Source organism: Bos grunniens, chromosome 16 (genome assembly GCF_055505025.1).
Source record: "Bos grunniens cultivar Pamir isolate PY7600 chromosome 16, Bosgru_T2T1.0, whole genome shotgun sequence".
NCBI lineage: Eukaryota > Metazoa > Chordata > Mammalia > Artiodactyla > Bovidae > Bos > Bos grunniens.
In genome coordinates this window covers 37,579,963-37,592,090 of record NC_141180.1, presented here as the reverse complement: position 1 = coordinate 37,592,090, position 12,128 = coordinate 37,579,963, and the positions used below count along the sequence as shown (strand labels likewise).

General features: G+C 44.3%; 1 protein-coding gene and 1 long non-coding RNA gene across 4 annotated transcripts in view; one reads left to right on the top strand and one right to left on the bottom strand.

Moving 5' to 3' along the window:
- The window catches only part of UBE4B (ubiquitination factor E4B), a 122,429-nt gene that overhangs the window by 92,464 nt on the left and 17,837 nt on the right, over window positions 1-12,128 (bottom strand). The gene's annotated exons all lie outside the window — the stretch shown is intronic.
- LOC147356621 (uncharacterized) lies at window positions 2,419-7,458 on the top strand. Its single transcript, XR_015143381.1, has 2 exons — window positions 2,419-2,899; window positions 7,041-7,458. It is a non-coding gene; the product is annotated as an uncharacterized LOC147356621 (long non-coding RNA).

Sequence of the window (12,128 nt, the reverse complement as noted above, 5' to 3'; positions counted from 1 at the left end):
GTGCTCCTCCGGGGTCGTGGTGTCCCACTCTGGCCCTCGGACAGTTCCTATATCATCTTAGCTCTACCTTGCCTCTTGTTGTTTAGTTGCTGTGTCTGACTCTCTTCTGACCTCATGGACTGTAGCCTGCCTGGCTTCTCTGTCCATGGGATTTTCCAGGCAAGAATACTGGAGTGCATTGCCACTTCCATTTCCACTGTCTTGCCTCTGGCCACTCGCTAATTCCCTTAGCAGCACTTTCCCTAATTCTTGACCCACCTGGCTCTTTCTCTTCCTTCCATTCTCAGCTTAAATGTCACCTCCTGGAGGACTTCCTTGACCATCCTATTAAACACAGCCCTCCCTACCACATTCATTTCATATTCTGGTCACATCTTTCTAGCAACCTTCACGGTCCATAAATATCTTGTTTATTTCTTATTCACTGTCTTAACTTCCCTAGTAGAACAGAAGCTCCATAAGAAAATCATGTCTACTTGTTCACCACTGTATCCCCAGCAGTGAGCACAGTGCCAGGCACATGTGTTAGCTTCTCAGTTGTGTCTGACTCTTTGCGACCCCATGGACTGTAGCCTGCCAGGCTCCTCTGTCCATGGAATTCTCCAGGCCAGAATAATGGAGTGGGTAGCCATTCCCTTCTCCAGGGGATCTTCCCGATCCAGGGATCAAACCTGGGTCTTCTGCACTGCAAGCAGATTCTTTACCATCTGAGCTACCAGGGAAGTCCCTGACACATAACATGCCTTTATACCCAGGATGAAGGGAGAAATAAATACACAGAGGGAAGGGAGTACTGAAGCCACACACAAGAATGTTTCACTGAATATTCAAAGCCCAGACAGTGTTTCAGACTTCTGATACTGACCCCTCTTCAGATACTCCTCATTTAACCTCATTCATCAAGTACCCCAATAAACAGAACAGTCCCTGCTCTCGTGGAACTCAGATTCTAGTGGTGGTCCAAGGACAGCAGTCAAATGGACAAAAAGGATGCCAAGTGGTTATGAGCACCATTAGAGAAAAATAAAGCAGAGGAGGGACAGTCTGGCACGCTGGGGAGAAGGCAATATAATTTTTACACAAGGTGGATTGAGAAGCCTCTCTGATAAAGGGGGATGCACGAAAACACCTGAAGGGAGGGAGGAAGCAAGCCATGTGGGTCTCTGGGAAGTAGGGTGCGACTGTGTGTGCCAAGTCCACGGTCAACAAGGGCAGTGTGTGGTTACAGCAGAATGAGCAAGGGGAGGAACAGTAGGAGATGAGGATGTCGGAGGTAAGAGGGGGGCTTTGAGGGCCAATGTAAGAGGACTGACCGTGGGGAGCCACCAGGGGGTTTTGTGATCAGAAAAAGAACATGATTTGACCTACATTTAAAAATTGCTATTTTGGCTGCTGGGGAGAATAAACTGTAGAGGAGAATGAAAGTAGGCAGAGACTACTCAGAAGGCTACTGGAATAATCTATGGGAAGATGGATGATGACTTGGACTAGGGTGGGTAGCTATGAAGACAATGGCGGGTGGACAATTAGGGGGTATACTTTGAAAACAGAGTTCAAGCTCACAGGAGGTGCTGATTATACACGCTACTGATGGGAGAAATGATGGGGTATATACTGTTTATGGAATAAAGTTATTACCTTTGAAAAAGAACATATACGGTTTTTGGAAAAAAAAATATAAAGCTATTTTAAATCTGGGTGAAGGGGAGGATAAAACTAGAGGGGGCAAAGATGACACCAAAGTCTTGGGCCCAAGCAATTTATTACATCCGTTTACAAAGTAAAGACAGTAAGAAGAATGGAGGTGGGGAGAGACTAAATAGTGCTTTTAAGACACAAGATTATTAACAAGCAGGCAGATGGAGTTGTCATGAAGATATATAATCTGACGTGTGGGGCACAGGGCAGGTTAGGATGACAGTTGGAGAGCTGTCAGCTTCTAGATGGCACACAACGCCACGAGACGGAGTAAGACCACTAGGTCTTACATCTCCTGCCTGGGCTGCAGATCCTTTAAGACACGGTAACAAAAGTGGTTTGGGGACTTTCCTGGTGGTCCAGTGGTTAAGAATCCGCCTTCCATTGCAGGAGATGTGGGTCTGATCCCTGACTAGGGAACTGAGATCCCACATGCCATGGGGCAACCAAGCCCAGGAGTCATAACTACTGAGCCAGTGTGCCACCTGGGAAGGCCCTGGCACATAGTGGGCACCCTTTAAATATCTGGTGAATTAATGAAAGCATAAGTGAAATACACTAGAAAATGCATTGCACATGAAATTTACCATTATTGGAATGATAATATTGCCTCTGAAAAAGCACGCACACACAGCTTTTAGAAAAATCACAAAGCCACTTTAAATCTGGGTGCCAAGTTCAGCCTGCGATGTTAAATTCAGATGTTCTCCTCAGTGTTATAAACATAGCACAAATGTCCTGACTCACTGCAATAAGGGCTTGAAGGAAGTTTTCCAAAGAAGAAAGATTTCCACTGTGCTGCCTTCCCCATTCCCTTCCCAGTACCATTCCACAAACACAGGTTTAAAAAGAAGAAGAAGAAGAATGAAGACTTTGTGAAATAGCCTGTGGACTATTAAGGGAGAGGGGGGAGTGCAGGAAGGAGAAGGGGCAGGTCCACCCATGACATGAGCTGGAAAGGATTGGCAGAACCTGTCCTGACTTCCCATGTTAAAGACCTGCTGGGGAGCGAAGAAACAGCGGTGCCGGGGCAGTGCTCTGGGCGGCCACACAGCAACGCTCTCAGTAGGAGACGAAGCTCTTCAGTGGACTGGCCACCTTCCACCATGGTGGTGGCTCTGAACTGGTTTAGCAACCTGAGGACCCTGAGAATATCTGGACTGGAGACTCCCTCCTAAAGAATGGCTTTGAGCAATCACAGGTATGAAAGCCCATCTAATTAATCTATTAAGAGATGTGACCTCACTTTTATCACAAGAAGAACATATGAGACACAAACTAAAAATAGTACCACACACCAAAATATTATTAAACATTTTTCTCTTTGCTTACTCTACTTTATATACAAACACACAAGACTGGTATAATCTTTCTAAAGTTAAGGGACTTTTGCTTAAAAAGAATTGCTTTCCTAGATGTCACAGACAGAAAAAACCCAAAAGCATAAAAAGGAACTTCCAATTCCTCAACTTGTGTCCTAAACCACAACTCAAACCCAAACATACTGATCATGAAAGTTCATTCCTAGTTTTTCTTGTCTTGACTGTTTCAGTTCTTATTTCACAAATGACATTATAATAGAGGTTTCCCAGGAATTCCTTGGTGGGCCAATGGGTAGGACTCAGTACTTTCACTGCTGAGGGCCAGGGTTCCACTTCAGGATGCCTGGGGTTCTATCCCTGGTCGAGGAACTAAGATCACGCAAGCCACGTGGCACAGCCAAAAAAAAAAACAATAATAAAATTTTTAAAGGATAAAAAAGGTAAAATAAATAGAGGTTTCCCTGGAACTGTTCTGACGCAGTACTTCCTACCCTCACGGTTCTGATTAACTAAAAATAGACTCAAAACAGCCTCTGTTCAGAACAGCAAGGGCCACAGTGGTGACATGAGGCAGAAGCTAAGACAGGATGGGCCAAATTGTTCCTCCTATTTTTAGCATCTGTGTTGGGGAAAACTAAGTCCAAAAGGCATTGTTTTCAATTTAGCAAACAGTCATTCTACAAAAGCATCTTACTTTCCCAAATTATTACATTCTAAAATACTAAATTTCAACATAAAGAAAAACACTTTCAAATATTTATTCTTCCAGATGGCATCCTTCTAGAGATTCTTTTGTTTTGATTATATTATTGTAAGTGTTTTGGTTTTTTTTCCCAATACCTGGTCATGTCTAAAACGTATAAAATGCTATGACAATTTCACTATATTCCTTTGGCTTCCCTAGTGGCTTAGATGGTAAAGTATCTGCCTGCAATGAAGGAGACCAGGGTTCGATCCCTGGGTTGGGAGGATCCCCTGGAAAACGGAATGGCAACCCATTCCAGTATTCTTGCCTGGAGAATCCCATGGACAAAGGAGCCTGGCAGGCTATAGTCCACAGGGTCAAAAAGAGTTGGGCACGACTTGGCAACTTTCAGTTTCACATCTACACATCTAAACCCAACAATATATCTCAAAATAAATACATTCAAATCTGAATACCATAGCTCTATGATCTAAAGTTTACAAGTTTTTTAACATTTTCACTTAAAGCTCCAAAAGTCTTGTCATTTAAATCCCCATTTTAAAGGATATATTAAACTCAATCTACCACTGTCACACAATGCCGAAAATATGAAAAAACACTTTTTCTTTAAACCTTGACATTATAGAAGAAGTGGCTTAATTTCTCCTTCAAAGATTTTCAACTGGGAAAAAAAAATTTCAACTGAACACCAGTTAAATGTGCCCTTCCTTTTCAATACAACCCTATCATCTCCTCTCCTACAAAGCAGAAGTGAATACATTACTCAGACAGTAAAGTTTTCTGGGTTAGTCACTGACAATTAACTTTGGGAGAATGTTGCAAACTCTAAGACAAAAACCTAATTAATATTAACAGGATTAACACTTACCAAACCCTGATGATGGTTCTAAGGGCTTCATGCTGGTTCTAAGGGCTTCATGTATATAAATTTAGTTCAAAATCCAAAGAGATGGTACACTTATTTTCCCATTTTACAAATGAGAAAACTGAACTCTTAAGACAGGTTACGTGACCTGCTCAAGGTCATATAGCTAGCAAATGAAAGGCCAGATAGTCTAATTCCAGATTCCATTGCTCTTTAGAGAAGAAAACCCCCTCTGACACTGCAGTGACTTGCAAATGGAGGCATCCTTACTCCTGATGATACTGTGCTGTCTATCTATGATTAGTTACGAATAAATGTATTTATGTACAGGATGTTGATACTACAGATAGAGTATTTATATTCTAACAATATTAGTATATTAATAAACTCCCTCTTTGATGAGTTTATATTTTGAAATAAAGAATATTTTGGACTTCCCTTGTGGTCCAGTGGCTAGGAGGCTACCTGTCAATGCAGGGGACACGGGTTTCGATCCCTGGTCTGGGAAAACTCCACATGCCTCAGGGCAACTAAGCCCGTGTGTAAGAGCCACTGAGGCCTGTGTGCCTAGAGCCTGTGCTCTCCAACAAGAGAAGGCATTGCAACGAGAAGCCTGCACACAACTAGAGTGCACCCCCACTTGCCGCAACTAGAAAAAGCCTGTACAGCAATGAAGATCCAGGGCAGCAAAAAGTAAATTTTAAAAATATTTCCACTTTCTGGTTTAAAGTATATAGAGTATCAATAAATAAAATGGAAAAACATGACACTTTATGAACATTATCTTGTCCCTCAAATTCAGTCCTTTGCTGGTTTATTAAGTGCCTACTTTGCACCAACCACTGTAGCAAGCACTAAAGGTAAGACAATATTGGAATCATAAGCTCTTCCCTCAAGGACTTCCAGATCTACTGGGGAAAGACATAGAAGAAAATCAACAATTATGACACAGCAAAATAAGGTCTGTACAAGACACAAGGAGGGTAGAAAAGACACAAACAAGGGGACTTCAACTCAGTCTGGGATATCCGTTATTACTCCATGTGGAGGTTACACATACATACACATATTTAATACATTCATACGGGGCTTAGTCATGCTGTATCTTTAAAAGAAAACATTCACCTCAACATGTCCTGCTCTTACAAGAAGGTATATTTCTATGTTACATGTATTTGACCACAGTATTTTTAAACAGAGTTGAAAAAGCAGGTTGCAAAAGGGCATACACTATGATTCCACTGGGTGTACTTACGTTGTATTAGATACTAGTGCAAGTTACACATAAATGAAAATGGCAGTGATACATAAAAATTTCTATTTTTTCCTGTCTTTCTTCTCCTTTCACACAATTTCTGATGAAGAGAAGAAAATTATTATTATTTCCTGCTACGTCTATAAAGTCTGAAAACATTCAGATGGAAGTGCTGCTCTGCTCCCAACTGTCCTTCCTCCAAGGACCCAGGATGACAGAGTAGCCTCTACAGGGAACACTCCCACGTGTCAAGGCAGAGGGAGAGGCCAGAAGTGAGCTGGTCATTTCTGCTCACATATCACTGGCCAAAGCAAGTCACATGGCCATGCCTACAGCCAGTGGGGCTGAGAAACATAACCTTGGATCAGGAAGGGGAAGGGAATATTTTGACAGTATCAAGCCCAGTGATGCAGAGGCTCTTCTGTCTTCAGCCCACACCCTGTCCAGGGGTTAGGGGTCACTTCTGTACTGCCGCCTCTTTCTCCTGCGCACACTCTTCTCCAAGACGACTGCCCAGCATCTTCTCTCCTGGTCTTTGCTCACATGCTACCCTCTTGGTAAGGCCTTCCCTCACCACTCCTTCCTCTCACTTCTGCTTTATGGTTTTCCATACTTTCAAACAGTTCAGTCAAAACCAATATGTCTGTTTATGTATATGTTTACATGTACACATGTACACACACACACTCAGAAGTGAATACAGAAAGACAACACCAACAAAATGATGAATCCAGGTGACTCGATCAACCTTTCTGCAGATCTGAACATTTTCAGAATAAAAACTTGAGAGGAAAATTAGACCGACCAGCCTGGGTTGGTTTTCTCTAGACATGTTCAGCTGCACATGTCAGGCGTGACGTTGGAACAGCCAGCACTGCCCCTGAGTGTGAGGCAGTGAGACAGAGGCAAGGTGAGGCACGGTGTGTACAAGCGGCAATTATAAGGAAGCACACACCCAGGAAGTCCCAGCAGCATTCGGGCTCCAGGTTCCAGTTCCTTCCAGTGATCAGCCAGCTACCTCTCTGCTCCTGGCTTCAGAAGGAGGAGCCTGTATCCTTAAAATAAACCCCATCTTTTGCTTAACCTACAAAAGCTGTCTATTCCTTATTGTGTGCATGTTTATAAATCTCAATTCCCCAGAGACACAATCAGTAATTCGCACACAGACTATCATCTGGCTTTTTTCATTGTTAGGTTTTCAGAACTCAAAATCACTTTCACCAACCACAGTAATGTCATTTCTGAATCAGCCCAAAAGAGTAACTGAAAATCAAGCAGACTTCTCTGGTGGTGCAATTGCTAAGAACCCACCTGCTAATGCAGGGGACAGGCGTCCAATCCCTGGTCTGGGAAGATCCAACACAGCACGGAGCAACTAAGCCCATGAGCCACAACTTCTGAGCCCAAGAGTGTCTAGAGCCCTGCTCTGCAAACACAGAGAAGCCGCCGCCCTGAGAAGCCCACACACCGCAACTAGAGAGTAGCCCCTGCTCACGGCGACTAGTGAAAGCCCACGGACAGCAACCAAGACCCAGTGCAACGAAAAATAATAAACACATTTTTTTAAAAGAGAAAGAAAATAAAGCAACATACAAATTCTACAACCTACAAACATGCTGTACAAGTGACTTGATCAGAGTTTTTTCCTCAGGACAGGAAGGACTCAGCAGGCCAAGGGACAGAGCGGCATCGCCAAAGGCAGGGAGGTTTTGTAAGAACACCCGGTGTTTAGGGGAATTCTGAGATGTCTGATAAGGATGAGTGTGCACGGCCACAGCAAGATATGAGGCAGGACAGACAGGCTGGGGCAAGCACATGGCGAGCTCCAAATACCATCCTAAGACTGAACTTTTTCATGAAGGCAAAAGAGACATTTTGACTGGGTGACTGGGTCAGATTGATCTTTTAAAACACATCACTGCAGGGGACTTCCCTGATGGTCCAGTGGCTAAGACTCGATGCACCCAGTGAAGGGGCCCGGGCTTCGATCCCTAGTTGGGGAACTAGACCCTACATGCTGCAACTAAAAATCCCACATGCAGCAACTAAGACCATGTGCAGTCAAATAAGTAAACAATAAAAAAATTAAACACATCACTCTAGTTACCATGTGGAGAATGGACTGAGGTGGGACAAAGCAAACGTAGGCAAGGGGGACATGGGGAGGAACAGTTACAGGGACATTTAATGTGTACAATCAACAGAACTTGGTTATTATTTGGGAAGTGAGATATGAGGAAGGGTGGAGAGTCTAGAATTCAGGCCAGGATACCTAAGTGGATGGTAAATTCATAAACTGAGAATACAGAGGAAAGAGTTTTCAAGAAGGAGAGAGGAGTTATAATCTAATTATTGAGCTTCCCTTTTGGCTCAGCTGGTGAAAAATCCACCTGCAACTTGTTGGGAAGATCCCCTGGAGAAGAGAAAGGCTACCCACTCTAGTATTCTGGCCTGGAGAATTCCACGGACTGTATAGCCCTTGGGGTTGCAAAGAGGCGGACACGACTAAGTGACTTTTGCACAAACACACTGGTTATGAGGGGCCTGTAAGAATACCCAAACAGAAATGCCCTGTAGGCAGCGGGCATTTATTCTATTTATGGTTTTCATTTCCTTGTTCTATCAAGGACTGAAAGTGATTAAGAAAATAACACATAAAATACATCAACTTCACTAAATTAAGTTAGAATCAAACAGATAAGCACACTAGGATAGAAATGAGATGATAGAAAAAATAAGATAAAGCCAGAAGGGAGACGTGCACACATTACACATGTAGTTTTATCAACAAAGTACGTGACTGACAACACAGATCACGTATTTAGTATCGGCAGATGCTAATGGAAAAATATGATTCAGAGAAAGCAATTTTAGAGTGGCCCAAGTGAGGAAGGAGAGCCTTGCCTCACCTTTGTGGTGTGGGTTGGCTTTAGGATAGATTTTAGAGTCCTGAGGGCAAGGATTCAAAACCTGAGTCATGAGGATCTCTGATTTTCATAAGATTTTTAAAGAGGGCTCTGACTCAAAAAAGATAAAAAATCACTCAGGGGATGACTGGGCTGCATATCCTTCTCTCGAATGCCCATAAAAATGTGCTGTGCTCTCAAAAGAACTCCTGATAAGCACTGAACTGCAGCAAGTTTCAGCAGCCTTCCAGTGACTGCCCAAAGCAAAGCTTTGTGTAGAGAAGTACAACAAGCTCAGAGAGTCCATGCCCTCACTGTCCCCCCGGGTGGGGCAGCTAGAGATCTGGGTCTAGACTGCAGGCAGGAGATACGCACTTTGAGTCATCGGTACCAGTGTTTACAGGACAGATAACTCTAGGTACCAAGAGCAGAACTTTCCTATCTAGTTCACAGCCACCGTCTGAGGGCTGTAGAATCACAGACCACAGGAGCAGGCGGGAGGGCTCCAGAGAAAGCAGAGGCACAAAGGTAAGAAACAAACAAAAAAGCTTAAGAAACAGCAGAACATGTCAAGTACATTCACACAGAGAATACCCAGGGAAGGCAATCTCTCCCTCCCCCCCAAATTAACAATGACAGGACTTCCCTGGTGGTCCAGTGGTTAAGAATCCACTTTCCAGTCCATGGGACACAGATGAGATCCCTGGTCGGGAAGACTCCACATGCCATGGGGCCAACTAAGCCCATGTGCCAACACCACTGAGCCTGAGCTCTGGAGCCCACCTGTGCAACTAGAGAAGCCTACACGCTACAACTAAGACCTGATGCAACCAAAACAACAAGTATTTATTTTTAAAAAATGGTTATCTCTGGATAATAGGATTACACATAATTTTTGCTTTTTCCTTTATTCTTGATTTTGGAAGTCTTTGACAATGAATCATGCAGAAATCAGTGAATCTTTACTACTGAATTTATAATCAGGAAAAAGTAATTTTACCTGAAGAGGCTAAGCTAGAAAAACTTCTAAAATCCTTTCAAGTTCCCCCAAATCTATGACCTAGGGAGACCAAAAACAAAAAGCATGTTAGAAGATTTAGTTGGGGGCGGCGGGGATGGGGGGTGGGGTGGCAGCGGGATACCTAACCTAGAAAAAAACAGTGGAAGACGGAATGTACACCAAAACGTGAGCTATAGGTATCCTTGGATGGTGAGATTCTGAAGAGAGATTTTGTTTCTACCTTCTGTTTCCTATTTTTATTTCTGCCTCATAATATAATGAACCTAAAGTACACACCCCACTCCAGTACTCTTGCCTGGAAAATCCCATGGACGGAGGAGCCTGGTAGGCTGCAGTCCTACCAGGGGTCGCTAAGAGTCGGACATGACTGAGTGACTTCACTTTCACTTTTCACTTTCATGCATTGGAGAAGGAAATGGCAACCCACTCCAGTGTTCTTGCCTGGAGAATCCCAGGGATGGGGGAGCCTGGTGGGCTGTCATCTCTGGGGTCGCACAGAGTCAGACATGACTGAAGCGACTTAGCAGCAAAGTACATTTAATTGTAGAATTTGGAGTACTCTACCCTTCCTTTTGGAAAAGGGAAAGGCTACCCACTCCAGTATTCCAATCTAGACAATTCTATGGACTGTACAGTCCCATGGGGTCACAAAGAGCCAGACATGACCGAGTGACTTTCATTCACCCTTCCTTTAATAGCAAGATATAAAAGGAAGTTAGCAGAAGAAAGGGACAGACAGCTGGCCGCATTCCTGTGACGTGCACCATAAGTTTTAATACATGAATTTAACAGCTCAAGAGCCCAGACCCCCATACTCCAAATACAGAACCAAGACTCCAGTCAGCTGAATGGTGCCACAGAACACACAAAGCACAGCATAAGGAGACGACAGTAGACCAGCACAGTCACCTCCACAATCTGTTTTCCAAACCTTTCTCCTTCGCTTTCCAGATGACCCATTCAACTTAAAATACGTTTACTCAGAGTTACAAGAAAGCCTGCTTTCTCTACGGCATTTCTGCTCCAAAGGATGTGATGACTATGTTCAGGTGGTGGTTGTTCAGTCGCTAAGTGTGTTTGACTCTTTGTGACCCCATGGACTGCAGCACACCAGGCTTCCCTGTCCTTCACCAACTCCCAGACCATGTTCAGGACTGACTCCCAAATCAAAAACTTAAAAGCATCAATGCTTTAACCCAAATGCACCTCCCCAGCCCAAACATGCTACACAAGGGACTTCCCTTGTGGCTCAGATGGTAAAGAATCCGCCTGCAATGCGGGAGACCTGGATTCGATCCCTGGGCTGGGAAGATCCCCTGGAGAAGGGAAGCCACCTACTCCAGTATTCTGGCCTAGAGAATTCCATGGACTGTATAGTCAGTGGGATCACAAAGAGTCAGACACAACTGAGCGACTTTCACAGCAGGGAGCACATCTGTTCTAGCTCCTAGCAATGCTCTCCAAGTGCATGTGTGAGTGCAAAGTTGTTTTAGTCGGGTCCCAATCCTTTGAGACCCTATGGACCAAAGCCCACTGAGCTCCTCTGTCCATGGGATCCTCCAGCCAAGAATACTGGCGTGGGTTGCCATGCCCTCCTCCAGGGGATCTTCCCAACCCAGGGATCGAACCCACATCTCTGACATCTCCTGCATCAGCAGGAGGGTTCTTCACTACTAGCGCCCCCTGGGAAGCCCACATTCCAGGTACTCCCATCTAATTTTATTCAGGGTCATATCTTTTTTCTCCCTAAGACGTAACAGTTGACAGTCTCGTTTCTAATGACAGTAAAACCATCGCTTTGTCATGAGCCAGACAGTAGGGCTGGTGGTGAGGCTACTTACTTAGGTGTGTCCTGTGGGAAAGCAGCCAAAACAGTGGAGGAGGGCATGGCAACCCACTCCAGTATTCTTGCCTGGAGAAGCCCATGGACAGAGGAGCCTGGCAGGCTAAGGTCCATAGAGTCACAAAGGGTTGGGACACAACTGAAGCAACTTTACACTCACACACGCACCTGGAGTGCACTGCCAGGTAGCAGCCAAAGCCCCCTCGGAAACAAGAGTCCCGGTTTGGACACAACCATTTCATGGTCACCTGCTATCTACCTGACCGCCCTGTACTCAGCCCCAGGCTGGGGCCCCTCTACTCCAACACCTCTCTTTACCTGCATTCCCTCAGTTGCCCGCCAGGTTCCCCTTCCCTCACTTGAGAAAGGAATGAGACAAGGTGTTACCTGACTTCCTCCATAAATATTTCTCCAATACTTTTCTCATAAATCTCTCAAAAATAAAGCACAAAATTCTTATCTTGAGGCCAAGTTTTAGCAATTACTGGCAAAATACACAATTTTCAAACTAA